The 15,574-nt window shown below is 43.9% G+C and overlaps 1 long non-coding RNA gene across 1 annotated transcript; it reads left to right on the forward strand.

The window, feature by feature from the left end:
• Positions 1-7,693: 7,693 nt before the first annotated feature.
• LOC141264260 (uncharacterized) lies at positions 7,694-14,968 on the forward strand. Its single transcript, XR_012319860.1, has 3 exons — positions 7,694-8,048; positions 9,244-9,334; positions 13,877-14,968. It is a non-coding gene; the product is annotated as an uncharacterized lncRNA (long non-coding RNA).
• The last annotated feature ends 606 nt before the right edge of the window (positions 14,969-15,574 follow it).

The raw sequence follows: 15,574 nt of genomic DNA on the forward strand, positions 1-15,574 counted from the left end.
ACAACTTAGACTGCAGAACAGGAAGGTTCCACTACAGCCAACCCAATAGATGGAGACCCAATCAGGATTCCCCACATTTAAAAAAAAATTTGGCAGACGCCAGCAAAGTGGCATCAATTTCACTACTGTACAAATAGTGTAAATAAGACCCACACCTCTTCCAGTACATCCAACCCAGGAGATGGAGACCTAACCAGGAGTGTTCACATCGCCCTAAATGAGGGCCTAACACCGCCAAAGTGGCATCAATGTCATCAGACTACAAGTAGTTTAACGCAGACCAAAACCTGTCCCACTGCAGACTCAATCGGAAGTGTTTACATTTAAAAAACTAGGGCCTAAGACCACCATTTCCGTGGCCAACAGATTGGAGATGGTTGAGTTCAACCTCTTAACTTTGTCATGTGTAGGATGAAACAATCTTTTACATGACCACAACAGCGGGATTGAGGGCTGGCTGCAGTGCTGAGAGAGGGCAGAGTACTGTGAAACGGACAAACTGATAGACCGTCAGTGAGGTGCAGGATTAGAAGTTACGGTGGATTGAGAAACGTGTGGTGTGCTCAGAGAAACAAACACAGCAGGCATGTCCGCTTCACTTACAGCTGACGGGCTGTCACTCAGCCTAACTACAGCCAATATACAGTCGGTTCTGTCAGACACCTGCGTGACACAGCTTGGCACGGTAACAGAGGAGGAGGAAGAAGCAGCAGAGGTGTTTGATGGGGCGGCTGATGGTTGTTTATTGAAAATCAATTTAGAGTTTATCATGTTTGTGTACCCGTTTGAGGAGAATAATATCTACACCAAATACTCAATTTCACTACAGTATAACTATAGAAATGCATGGAGATCAAAACCTCTTCCACTACAGTCAACCCAATGGATGGAGACCCATTCAGGATTCCCCACATTTCCAAAAATTTGCGGCAGACGCCAGAAAAGTGTAATAAGTTTCATTACAGTAGAAATAGTGTAAATGAGACCCACATCTCTTCCAGTACAGACAACCCAAGAGATGGAGACTTAACTTAAGGAGTGTTCACATTGCCCTAAATGAGGGCCTAACAAACACCACCGAAGTGGCATCAATTTCACTAGAGTATAAGTATTGCAAAGGAGGCCTTAACCAGCTCCTCTACAGCCAACCCTAATAGATGGAGACCCAACCATGAGTCTCCACATTTCAAAAAATTAGTGGCAGACACTAACTATGTCTAATCAATTTCACTACAGTACAAATAGTGTAAATAAGACCCACACCTGTTCCAGTACAGCCAACCCAGGAGATGGAGACTGAACCAGGAGTGTTCACATTGCCCTAAATGAGGGCCTAACACCACCAAAGTGGCATCAATGTCATCAGACTACAAGTAGTTTAACGCAGACCCAAACCTGTCCCACTACAGCCAACCCAATGGATGGAGACGCAATCAGAATTCTCCACATTTCTCAAAATTAGGGCCTAAAACCTGCAGCAGCAGCAAGAACAGGCACAGAAGCCATATCATAGACTGCAATTTCAAGAGATCAATGTAGCACACTCAAAACGACAACATCGCCTACTCTGTACAGTCTGCAATTGGGGTGCAAAAGTCCTTGGAGATCCATGACTTGTTCATCTTGATGAAAGTTAGGTGGTCTACACTTTCAGGGGACAGCCAGGTGGGCTTATCTGTCAAGACACTACCATCAGCTCTGAAGACACGTTCAGAGAGAACGCTGGCTGCCGGGCATGATAAAACCTCCAAGGCGTGAGAGGCGAGCTCAGGCCATTCATCCATTTTTGAAGACCAAAATGTAAAAGGGTCCAAGCCCTCCCTGATGGTATTGATATTGAACTGTAGATACACCTGCACCATCCTCTTCAGTCGTTCACCACGTGATAGACTTGTACTCTGTTGTGCTGATGCACGAGCTGGTGCAAAAAATGTGTGAAAGGACTCACAGAAATTGTTTCTGCCACTTACTCTGCTGCTGCTAATGTTTTGGCGTTGATGAACTGACGTGCTGGAAGTTGAAAGACTATAGCTGCAATGCACACTGTGTGCCTCACTGTTATCTTGGGGAAAACCTCTAAGTTTGCTTAAAAGCTTGTTTCGATACTCCAACATAAGCGGGTCCCTTTCCAGGACAGGAAGCATCTGGCAAAATTGACTCTTATAACGTGGATCTAACAGAGTGGCAACCCAGTAGTCAGCATTATTTAGAATCGTAACTATACGGGGATCATGTTGCAGATAGTGCATCAAGAAGGCACTCATATGTCGGGCTCTTCCAGGAGGTCCAAATCCATGCTGTATTGTGGGCTGCGTAACACTGATGCTTGTTTCTACCGTCCCCTCCTGCCAACCACGTTCAAAAGGGATGGGATGATTATCCTCTTCATCCTCTGACAGCTGCTCGCCCATCACCTCTTCCTCCTCCATTAGTTCCTCAGCTCTTGCACCTTCACTAACAGTTTGCCTGGTATCACCAAACCCCCTCGATCGCAGTACTCCACCGTCACTTGGCATCCGCCTGCGTGACGACAGTTTGGAAATTTGAGACATTAGTATTCTTTCCGCATCCTCTTCTTCTGGGGCCACCACCTCCTGCTGCAGGTTATTCAAAGTTTGCTCCAGCATGTATATGACCGGAACAGTGATGCTGATGACGGCACCGTCAGCGCTAACCAGTTTAGTAGCCATTTCAAAACTGAGCAGAAGGGTGCAGAGGTCCTTAATCTGTTCCCACTCCGCAAACGTGACATGCCAAAAGTCCGTACTGCGTTGCCACAAGCCATACGTTATGACATACTGCATCAGAGCTCGTTGCTGCTAGCACAGTCGCTGCAACATGTGCAGAGTGGAATTCCACTGCGTCGGCACATCGCAGATCAACCTGTTAACTGGCACGGACAAAGACCTCTGTATCGATGTAAGTCGATGACATGAGGGGTGCGAACGGCGTAAGTGAGCACACAGCTTCCGTACTTTGTGAAGCAGCTCATCCAGGCCAGGATAGAGGCGGAGAAATTGTTGTACCACCAGGTTGAGGACGTGAGCCATGCAAGGCATATACGCGAGCTTACCTCGGCCTAGGGCCGCTAACAGGTTCGCACAGTTATCACACACGGCCTTCCCTGGCTCTAGGTTCAGCGGAGACAGCCATTGCTCAAACTGAGCCTGGAGAGCTGCCCACAACTCTTCACCTGTATGACTGTAACCTCCAAGGCATATTAATTTGAAGACTGCCTGATTATGGTGAGCCCTGACTGCACAGTACGGATGTGGTGTGTATTCGCTCCGCACCCTTGGAATGCGTGTCTCATTAATGCAGAGGTTGAGTGCGCAGGTGGAGACCCTAGAGGAGGTGGAGGACGCAGAAGCAATGGAATAAGTGGGAAATACAGAGGTTTCTTCTGCAAGCCTTGGGGATTCCAAGATTTGTGGAGCAGCCCCTTCCCCGCCTGCCCCCACAGTCACCAGAGTCACCCAGTTCCCAGTCAGCGAGATGTAACGCCCTTGCCCATGCTTACTAGTCCTGGAGTCTGTGGTGAAATGCACCCTGGCACACGTAGATTTAGACGTGGAACGGGTGATGTTGTCTGCGACATGGTGGTGCAGCGCAGGCACAGCTTTCATAAAGAAGTAATGGCGACTAGGCAACTGGTACTGGGGGACTGCGACGGCCATCAGTTTTCAGAAACCGTCTGTATCTACCAGGCAGAAAGGCGGCATTTCCCTGGCCAATAGATTGGAGATGGTGGAGTTCAACTTCTTAGCTTTGTCATGCGTAGGATGAAACAATCTTTTACGTGACCACAACTGCGGAACCGAGGGCTGGCTAAGGTGCTGAGAAAGGGCGGAATATGGTGAACCGGAAAAACTGGTGGAGCGTGAGTGAGGTTACAGTGGATTGAGAAACATGCGGTGTGCTCGGTGAAACAAACACAGAAGGCATGTCCACTTCCGTTACATCTGACGGGCTGTCACTCAGCCTGACTGGAGCGGGTAAAGAACCGGAATTTCTGCGATGGGAGACCTGCGTGACAATACTTGGCACAGTAACAGAGGAGGAGGAAGAAGCAGCGGATGCATTTGATGGGGCAGCTGATGGTTGTTGAGGTGCGCAAGTCCGCATTTCAGCGCGGTTAGATTCCCAGCGTAAAGAATCTTGTTTGAGCCTGAGAACGTTCATGCATGTAGTAGTCAAATTACTGCAGTTTTTCCCTCTACTGAGTTTTTTATCACAAAGTTTGCAGATAACGTGAGTTGGCTCATCTTTTGCAGTGACAAAAAAGGCCCATGCTAGGCAACCCTTGCTGCCCCTGCGAGCTGCAGACCCATGAAAGCTGCTGGCCACAGCCACGGTTGTGGCTAAGGATGCAGCGCTCCTCGTGCTTGCATCACTCTGTGTCTGCGCCGTAGGGCAAAATGTAACTTCCTCGTCTTCCTTCTCCACCTCCTCAGATGAGCTACTCAGCTGCGTGACTCTGGGTTCACACCAAGTAGGATCTTCAAACTCATCATCATCCAATGTGTTATCCCATTCCTCGCCCTCAGAGTGACCCCTCTCCTCTTCTTGCCCTGACAGCACAGTACAGTCCGCATGAGCCTCAGGTATCTGAGTCTCATCGGGATCACCTCCCTCCCCTGTAGTTAACGTCTGGAGACGAGGGTCAGGAATCTGCTCGGACCCTACTTCGTCCTGCCCTGAATCCAAGCTAAAAATAATTTGGACATCGGTGCAGATGCTTTCCTCCCCTTGACTCTGTTACTGTTTGGAGTACACTTCTGATGCCCATGGTGTAGAATGGGTGGAGAGTTCTACAGACTCGCCCATCTGTGGTTCGCTACAAGCAGTTGGGCAGTAGGCCAGTTGTGACGCAGGGGGAAGCATGGGTAATTGGGGTGCCACCTCTGTGGACTGTACTGCATGTGATGTTGAGGTGGAGGAAGAAGAGGAGAGGGCACTGGAAGCAGAGCTTGCCATCCACTGGAGAACCTGCTCTTTCTGGGCCTTATCAACAAGACGTATCGCTGTGCGGCTGCCAAAGGAAGGGAGTGCAACATAAGTTGTCAGTTGTCTTTGGATAGGACCTGTTTGTGTTGGTTCACTAGTGCTTTCACTGACATTACCACGCACCCCATGTACACCTTGAACACCAAGCCTATTCCCCCTTCCACCACGCCCTCTCATGTTGGTCAGATACAGTGGAAGGAGCATGCAATTCACTAAAGAAAAATCAATTTTTTTCCTGTGCAATATCTCAGCACACACCTGAATTTCAGCGGCACTAAATGACAAGGTAAGATATGGCCTGCCGTTTAACATTACTAACAGACAAAAGAAATTTGTTAGTGTGCATGAGGCCGATAAAACCTACGAGATATTCTCCAAACAATTTCAAACTGAGATGTCCCCTGCTCTATTACTTTAGGAACAGAAGAAATTTTTTTGAATGTGGATGAGGCCAGCTGTATCACTTTACTCAGAGCAAAAAATATTTTTGGGTTACTCTGCATAAGCTCTGCGTCCAGCTGACTTTGACCGCCATTGACGTAGTAGCTGGCTTATAACACTGTATGACTTTTGGCACAGAAAAATATATTTTTTGGACTGGGCGTAGTAAGAGAAGTTTTTTTTTTTTACTGTGAAACCAGGACAAGTTCAATGCCACTAAAATAGGATCTGCCTTGGACTCTGCCTGCCAACCAAAAATATATATAGGTTTGACTGTGCGTACAAGCTGTATTTGACCGCCATTGACGTAGTAGCTGGCTTATAGCACTGTATGACTTTTGGCACAGGAAAAAATATTTTTTGGACTGGGAGTAGCAAGAGAAAAAATGTATTTTTTAACTCTGAAACCATCTGAAGTTCAAATCCACTAAAATAGTATCTGACACTAAAAAAACTTTAGTGCACACAGCTTTCAATATCACAATAGCAACAGAAAAAAAAACTGATTTTGTGCTCTGCAATAAGAAGCTCTGCAGACCGTGCAGAGCACAATTTCAACCCCACTAAATGAAAAGGTTCACTGCGCTTGCTTGATCACATTAGCAAGTGCAAAAAAAGATTCTAGGTATACTGAGACATGGACCTCTATACCTGCGGTGCACAGCACTATTGTATGACATGGGCCCTCTGTTTCTGTCAGAATCTCAGTATTTGCACAAAAACACCAAAATTGTGCTTTACCGGCGGTTGCAGAGGTACACAGGCCAGGAATTATCTACATTATCTGATTACCACACAAGCGCCCATCTATCTAGCTAATATCTCTCATTACACAGGAGAACACTGAGCTGCGTCTGTCTCCAGCAGTGACATGGATATAATGGCGCTGAGGGAACCTGGCCGCTTTTTATATTGAGAGGACATGTGATTTCTGCAGCCAATTGCAGAAACTCTTATGTCTGGACAGTGTAGATGCTTCCTGTGCTATGATTGACTGGCCATGCTTTCCTCAGTTAAAGTTACCGCCCACAGGAAAAAAAACAAAACAAAAAAAACAGTGCGCCACTGATCATACACTTGCACTATGCTAACAAAACTGTTCAAAACGCCATGGTTGCCCTGTATTCGCGGTCCCGCGCAAGTTCGTCTAACTTTTCTGATTTTAAGAAAATTTGCTTGCCTTTGCGATCATGAATCCAAATGTGCCATATTCGTGCCGAATTTAAAACTTCCGAACATTCGCCGAACAAATTCGCTCAACACTAGATATAACAGCATTAGTTCTACATTACAGTATTTGGGGGTGATTTACTTAGCAGCCGGCACAGTTGTAGCCTTTCTTAAACACACAGGAAAGATATCGCAATGCAGGAAGAAAACTCAATAATTAATACAACAAACACCACTGTATTTGTCAAGTTTCACTTTTCTGCATTGGAAATATATTTCCACATAGTGATATTTTTGTCATTTTAAGAAAGTCTACTTTTGTATATTAAAGTGGGCATCAGGTGTGGTAGTAAATTTAATTGCGGAAGCGAAGGATGGAAGTCAGCATCAGACTGGAGTACCTTGGGCCCACCAAAGAAAAATCATTCTTGGGCCCACCATGCAGTTATATAGAAATAGTACAAGATAACCAATTTTACTGCAAAATGTGGTAATATTGTTATATAATGTGAAACACAGTGTATAATAACTAATAAATAACCAATTTAACTTAATAAATAATAAAGTAAAGAAACACTCCAGGCAAAATAGAAACCCATGTCTCATTTAAGGTCTATGTGGCATAACACAACAATAAATACTTTTAACCCCTTTTCGACGAATGATGGACATAGCACATCATGAGTGGGTGTCAGTTCCCACATCATGATGTGTTATGATCAGTAGCGTAGCTACCGGGGGGCAAAGGGGATGGTGGCCACGGGCCTAGCGCTCGGAGGGGCCCACTCGGAGCTGCGCAAGGCAGAGCAGGGAGACTCCATGCGTGATGCTTCCTCTCCCATCCTTCTGCATCTGACATCACGAGCCAGCTCTTTAATGTGAAAGACGGGAGCGAGCCGGATCACCACAGGGAGCATTGACTGGGGGCTGGAAGGAGCCGAGGAGAGCAAGGAGAATGCACATGTGGGGTGATTGGCAATGCCTGTGACTGGGCTCCTCCCATGTACTGTGATTGGCTGCTTACTGCACACATGATAAGTGACATCACTTAGGTCCTGAAGTAAGTGCTGAAATTGCTAATATAATATATAAAGTACAGGAGACCAGAGTGACAATAGTGTAACACTTCAGAGTTAGACAGGAGAGGGAGATGTGTGGCAGGAGATGAAGCAGCGGCTTAGGGTAATAAATGTAGGATTTCTACCTCCTAGTAATTTCTGTTGCTGCTGTGTATAGTGGGGGAGTAATACTGAGGCAGAGAAGACCTGTGGAGAGATCTAGGTATGTCTAAAATAATAGAGGTATAATAGGTATGTCTAAAATAACAGAATATAATGCGCAGATACAACAAGTGTGATGACACCATCACTTGGCACCCGATGTCCTGAGATGAACGGGCGCACAGAGCAGCAGGGGAGCGAGGAGGAGAGGTGAGTATTGAATTAATTTTTTTATGGGATGCATTATACTATAGAGGCCTATTGGGGTGCATTATACTATAGAGGCCTATGGTGGTGCATTATACTATATAGAGTCTGCCTATGGGGGTGAATTATACTATAGTGGCCTATGGGGTGCATTATACTACATAGAGTCTGCGTATGGGGGTGCATTAAACTATAGAGACCTATGGAAGTGCATTATACAATATAGAGTCTGCCTATAGGGGTGAATTATACTATATATACTCTGCCTATTGGGTGCATTATACTATAGACTGCCTATGGGGGTGCTTTAAACTATAGAGGCCTATAGAGGTGCATTATACTATTTACAGTCTGCCTGTGAGGTTGCATTAAACTATAGAGGCCATTGGGTTTCTATATACTATATAGAGTCTGCCGATGGTGGTGTATTATATTAAATAGAGTCTGCCTATGGGAAGTGCATTATACTATATAGAGGCCTATGGGGAGTGCATTATACTATATGGAGGACAATGGGTAGTGCATTTTACTATATAGAGGCCTATGGGGAGTGCATTATACTATATGGAAGAATATGGGGGTTGCATTTTACTATATGGAGGACTATCTTGTGCATTATACCATATGAAGATTATTTAGGGGATTATAGTGGGGATTATAGTGAGATCTATCATACACTGTGGGAGATAATGTGCGGTCTTTGTATAGTGTGGGGGTCATCATACAGTGTTGGAGCCATCAGTTTGGAGGCTACTTAGGGATCAGTATACTGTGTGGGGAGTACTATACAGTGAGGGGGGCATTATACTGTGTATAGGAGAGCATCATTCTGTGTACTGTGTATAGGAGAGCTGTACATGGGGGGAGACTCAGGACATTATTAAATGTTAAGTGGGCACTTACTAGAGGGAAACTCAGGTTATTATGAGTGTCAAAGGGGCACACAGAGGGCACTATTGCGTTCTAGGTGGAAAAATGTGGGCACTGTTTTCTAGGGCATTTGCACACGGCATTAATATATTCAACAGGTTTGTTTTACCATCTAGAGGGCACACAGAAGGTGCAGTAATAGGGACACATACGATGGCAGCTCAGTATTGGGGTATCAGCAGTAAGAGGGGTTTGTGCAGGTTGGGAATAGATGGGGACATGCCTGAAATGTAAGAAGTCAAATGTGTTTTTGTTGTAATCTCTGCAGACGAGTCCTGAATGGAGAAGTCGTCGTGTCGGTCTGGGCCAGATGGAAAAGATGGGAAAAGTGAACGATTCCATCAGAAAGAACGTCAGCTGTAAGTTACTATATATAACTGTACTGTAATCTCATATGTTCTGCAGGACTGATGTCACCATATGGCGGGAATATCAGTTCTGGTCTTTGTATAAAGATTATTTTTAGTAGCAGCATGGTCATCTGCTGAAGTTCTCCTACATCCACTATCTGGGTGCGCCACCATAGTTGTAATCAGGGTTACCTGGTTAGGGGCCCCCTCAGAAGTTTTGCCCCCCCTGAACCAAAACCCTAGCTACGCCTCTGTGCTATGTACATCATGGATTAAAACTCACTGTGTGTAAACACACATTGACACTTCCGTGCCGACAGCGATCACTGACAGCTGAATGGCATGGGCAGAGATGCAAGGACCCATTTCATCGGTCCCCACACTCAGATTTCTGTGATCGGCCAGTCAATCTTACTGACCAATCACAGTATGATCATGCAGGAGGTGCGGAAATATCAGCACCTCTAGCATGATCACCACAGGAGCTCGGCTCAGCTAACAGCCAGGAGCCCACACAGCCCCTGGCTGATTAACCCTCCAGATGCTGTGATCGAGAGGGATCCAAACATTTGGAAGGTTTGTGAGAGGGAGTGGGCTCCCTCTCTCATCCCCATCAGCACCCCCCGTACCAATAGTTGTCATAGCAGCCAGAGGTCAAATAATGACCTCCTGGTGTGCCAGGTACTATGGCCTGTTACACGGCCTGAGTGGTCTCATGAGACCAGTGATCAGAATAATAAAAGTTAAAGTCCCATAGAGGGACTAAGTAAAAAGATAAAAAAAGTTAAGAAAAAGATTTAAACAATTCTAAAAAACAAAACAAAAAAAAACTAAAATAAAAAAAGTCCACATATTTGGTATCGCACGTTGAGAACGACCCGATCTATAAAACCGCCGTAAAAAAATAAAGATAACAAACATGGCAAAAAACTATGCTTTTTCATCACATCGCTGGAAAAACAGTGGACTAAATAGTGATGAAAAATTTGAATGTAAATAAAAATGGTATATCTGAAAAATTCATCTTGTTCTATAGAAAACAAGCTGCCATACAGCTCCAACAGTGGAAAAATAAAAAAGCAATAGCTATCAGAATATAGCGATGAAAAAACAATATTTTTTTCTATAAAATAGTTTTTATTGTGTAAAAGCGACAAAACCTAAAAAAATTATGTAAATGTGGGATAGTTATAATCGTACTCACCCGAAGATTAAAGCTGCCTTATCACTTCAACCACATGGTGAAGGACATAAAAAACAAAACAAAAAAACAATTCCTGAATTGCTGGTTTTTGTTCATTCTGCCTCCCAAAAATCGGAATAGAAAGCGATCAAAAAATATTATGTGCCCAAAAATTGTACCAATAAAAACGCCAACTCATCCCCCAAAAATACAAGCTCTCATAATATGGCGATGCAAAAACTTGTTTTTGCAAAAAAAAAGCGTCTTCCAGTGTGTGACAGCAGCACAATCACTTATACCGCATGAGGAACAGCGTAAAAAATAAATAAAACCAATTCTTCAACTGCTGTTGATTTGTTTGTTGATTGCAGTAAGGCTTGGCTCACATTTATCCTGCGCTCTGCGCTGAGTGCTTATACCGGGGTTTCCGTGTAAATCTCTGAAATACATGATTCAGACAGAACCCCCGACATAACATTCCCTATAATGAGGCACATTGGAACACTGAAGACTCTGTCTGGCCTATAATCCGGCGGTAGTTGTCTTTTTAAGCGTGCATAAAAGCACTGTCCACAACAGTTTTCTACACTTCTGAAAAGCCAGATACCGCCAAACAGAACCCAGACTGAGTCCACAGTAACTCTGCTGCCTCATTAGTGAATGGATCCCTCGGGGGTTTTATCCGAATCACTTATTTTTCAGATTTAGATGGAAACCCTGATATAAGTGCTCAGCTTAGAGCACAGACAGGATAAATGTGATCCAAAATGTTCTGTCCCCAAAATGCCACCAATATAATCTTCTACTCAACCCACAAAAAAACAAGTCGCACTCAGGTTCGTCATCTGTTAACATAACTATACAGGGTGTCCACATTACTGGTGGTACAAAGGCTCTTGAAAAGTGATGTGGTTCCCACCAAAAGTAATCCAGTGAAATCTGTGCTCCCAAATCCACCACACGGATGGCACACATGTACAAATGGACACACATATCATCGGTACTGGTTTTTCCAGTCCTTGTTTTTGTGTACCGAGTGGTAGATTTAATTGGTACCATATTGGGATACATATTATATTTTGATTACTGTTATTGCATTTTGTTTTTTCTATTGCATTTTACATATTTATACAGTTTAAAAATTGTTATATATATATATATATATGTTTTATAGACAGGACTTTTCCAATCACGGCGATCCCAAATGTGCTTATTTTAAATGTCTTTATTTTTTTCCGGAGAAAAGGTGACTTTTTTATTTGTCTTATATTTTTTTAAAAACATTTTTTACTTTGATGTTTTTCTAATCATAGGGGACTTGAACCTGCAATAGATTGATTGCTTGTACTCTACATATACTGCAATACTTAAGTATTGCAGTATATAATCCTAATCATGGTATCCTATTATGCCTGGTCACACGCTGGGTTTCATAGAAGTACCAAAATGTCATTCACAGGGGCCTTCAACAGACCCCTGGCTGCCATGGCAACCTATCGGCCATATGGTACAGGGTGTGTGCTGTGGCAGTGCTTTGGAAGAGAATGAGGGCGACTAGTGTGACGAGCACATGCAGGGTACTAAGTGGCCCACTTATGAAGGACATGCGGCCTAGTGGGAAATACTGGTGACCCCGTTAGTGCCAGTGTAACAATCAAAAACGCTTGTAGAGAATATGACAGCAACGGGCCTAGTGTTGAGAGTGGCGCCCATTGAGCTAAAACAGAAAGGCATCAATATTTGTTTGACTGTTGAACCATAAGGAAAGTGTATTCAAAAAGAACGTTGAATAAGATATTGGATTTAGTTTAGTAAGTGTCGTAAAGTATTGTACTGATCTTATTGTTGTTACTCCTAACATTGTGTTTATCTGCTTATATCCAGATAGATAGGTAGACTCTATCTATCTATCTATCTATCTATCTATCTATCTATCTATCTATCTATCTATCTATCTATCTATCTATCTATCTATCTATCTAATTTCCTTTCTGTGGTAGAAAAATAAATAGTTTTGGACGATTACCATTCTCCCTTCATTGTCTGCGCCGTTGCATCCAAATAACCTGTTCACAAAATAGTATGTCATTGGGAGGGAAGGGGTTAAACAGGCAGTTATGATGACATCATAAAGCACATAAACACCAGACATCATATGACATCACAATTGGTATAGAATGTACAAAGTGTAACACCTGAGCCATCTTGTTTCATTAGAGCCTGACAGCCTGAAGGGAACAAGTCCAGGTAGGAAACTCTTCACTTGGGAATGTTTAGCTTGCAAAAAAGAAGACTGAGAGGAGACTTAATAGCTGTCTTCAAATATGTCAAGGGCTGTCACATTGAAGAAGGATCATCTTTATTCTCATTTGCACAAGGAAAGACTAGAAGCAATGGGATGAAACTAAATGGGAGGAGACACAGATTAGATATTAGAAAAAACTTTTTGACAGTTAGAGTGATTAATGAGTGGAACAGGCTGCCACGAGAGGTGGTGAGTTCCCCTTCAATGGACGTCTTCAAACAGAGGCTGGACAGACATCTGTCTGAGATGATCTAGTGAATCCTGCTTTGAGCAGGGGGTTGGACCAGATGACCCAGGAGGTCCCTTCCAACTCAACCATTCTATGATTCTATGATTCTATACCACCTCACTCACACATTGTATAGGTCGGGGGTTAGTGGTGGGATCAGAACTGCATCATTAACCTGAAAATGAAAAAGTGCAGTATCAGGTGTCCATTACTGTGATTGTTATAATGACTTCATGATTTAAAAAAATGTTATTGACCAGATTCCAAGGAAAATCTGCACATTTGGGTTCTTTAGTAAGCCAGTGTGAACCCGGCCTAACAGGAGTTACCAATCTGGACAACCCCTTCCCTAAACGAGGACTTGCTGGTGATCAACTGATCATGTGTCAGTGGTCTTGAAGACCCTCAGCAATTTGTTGGTTTTTATTTGCAGCCTGTGATTTTGTTCTATTAATTCAAATCTTCCTTGATGTTGGAAACTTGATGCATAACACAGCAGTGGCAGTAATTACGACATCACAGGGAGTATGACATCACAGGGCACATGACATCATTGATATCACATGACATCACAATTGGTACAGAATGTGTAAAGTTCTAATCCTGAACCATCTTGTGTCCCAGAGGCAGCAGCCTGAGGAAGACAAGTCCAGATAGGTAGCTGTTCACTTAACACTTAACACTAAGGCCCCATTCACACATTGTGTGGCTGTGGGGTGGAGTTTAGTTCGCCCCTAAAAAATCTCAGCAAACATCTGAGTGACGTGTTCTCTCTTGTGTATCAAGATGATTCCTTAAATACCTATCATTGAATCCTCTTTTTTGTAATAATAGGTGTCTCACCTGGTTCAGATGAGCAGCTATAATGAAGCACGGACAGATGACGGTGGCGCAGCAGGATGGCCAAGCAGAAACAATGGAGAACGTAGTAGCTTGATGGCAGCTGAAGGACTGGAACTAGAACCACAGGATATTTTGAGCAGAATTGAGGCACCGGCAACTGCTGTAATAGAGTTATAGACTCTGATCCTGATCAGAGTGGCATCACTGTTTTCTCGGACGTGGAGATGGAAAAAAAAAAAAGGTTTTTCCATTCTGTCAGTCTGTGAAAATCGGACTGTACTCAGATGTCATCCAAGTGTGTTCCAACTTTTTCACGGACCTATAGACTTGCATTGCTGATTTTGATCCGACACTGGGATCAAAATCAGACTTGTCTCTGATTTTTTTTTCCGCAAACAACTCGGTGATGGATAGCATTCAGACAAAAAAATGAGTTGTGTGTGCGAGCCATTATATGGAGTGGATCAGTGGGGGACTTGGTCCTGAGAAATCCACGGATTACTCAAAACAGCTGCTCTATAGCATGCTGTGCAGCAGACAGAAGCACAGAGCTCAAATCTATGTACAGGCTCGATAGAAAGTCTGTCAGCCTGTATTCCACTCTGTGTACAGACTTATAGACTGCACAACACACACAAATACACACGTGTACATACATATATATATATATATTTATTTTACTTGTTTACACAGTGCCATTAATTCCACAGCGCTATGTATACATTATATTTATTTAGATTTTTATGGATTTCCATTTTCACAGACTGACAAAATGGAGAGGCTGGAGAAACTTTTTTTTTCCCTCTCCACCTCCGAGAAAAACTGACACTGTGATCAAAGTCTGATCACAGCCTGATCAAAGTCTGTAACTCTACTATATTATTATATACCGTATTTTGCAGACTACAAGACGCACCAGACCATAAGACACACCCCAAATTTTAGGGTGGAACATAGGAAAACTATTTTTTAAATAAAATGGTGGTGCGTCTTATAGTCCGTTTTAATGGTAATTTAACGGTGGGGAGATGGCGGCGGTGGAACAGGGTCACAGGAGGCAGGGTCGGTGCTTCAGGATGCTGGCAGCGGCAGGAGTGGGGCAATGCTGTGAGCCCTGGGCTCTCATAAGATGTCGGCGCCAGTGAGCCGTGTCCCCTTTCCAATTTATTTCCCTGCGGTGGGCTTTGGGAGAGTGGCCACCGGATACAATGCATGCACAGATTGAGATCTCAGAAGACAAGATATCAATCTGTGCATGCGCTGTCTCCTGCTGCTATTTTCCTGAAGCCCACCGCAGGGAAATCAATGGGAAAAGGGACTTCACTCACCGGCGCCAACATCTTATGAGAGCCCAGGGCTCATAGCATCGCCCCACTCCTGCCGCCGCCGGCATCCGGAAGCAGGAGTGGGGCAGCATGTATATTGTATATTAGATTGTAAGCTCCTAGGACAGGGTGTGCATTATTCTGCATTCCCTCAGGAGCAGTCTGTATATTGTATATTAGATTGTAAACTCCTAGGACAGGGTGTGCATTATTCTGCATTCCCTCAGGAGCAGTCTGTATATTGTATATTAGATTGTAAACTCCTAGGACAGGGTGTGCATTATTCTGCATGCTCTCAGGAGCAGTCTGTATATTGTATATTAGATTGTAAGCTCCTAGGACAGGGTGTGCATTATTCTGCATG

This window comes from Phyllobates terribilis, unplaced genomic scaffold (assembly GCF_046119375.1).
Source record: "Phyllobates terribilis strain yellow unplaced genomic scaffold, ASM4611937v1 Scaffold_4__5_contigs__length_816908805, whole genome shotgun sequence".
NCBI lineage: Eukaryota > Metazoa > Chordata > Amphibia > Anura > Dendrobatidae > Phyllobates > Phyllobates terribilis.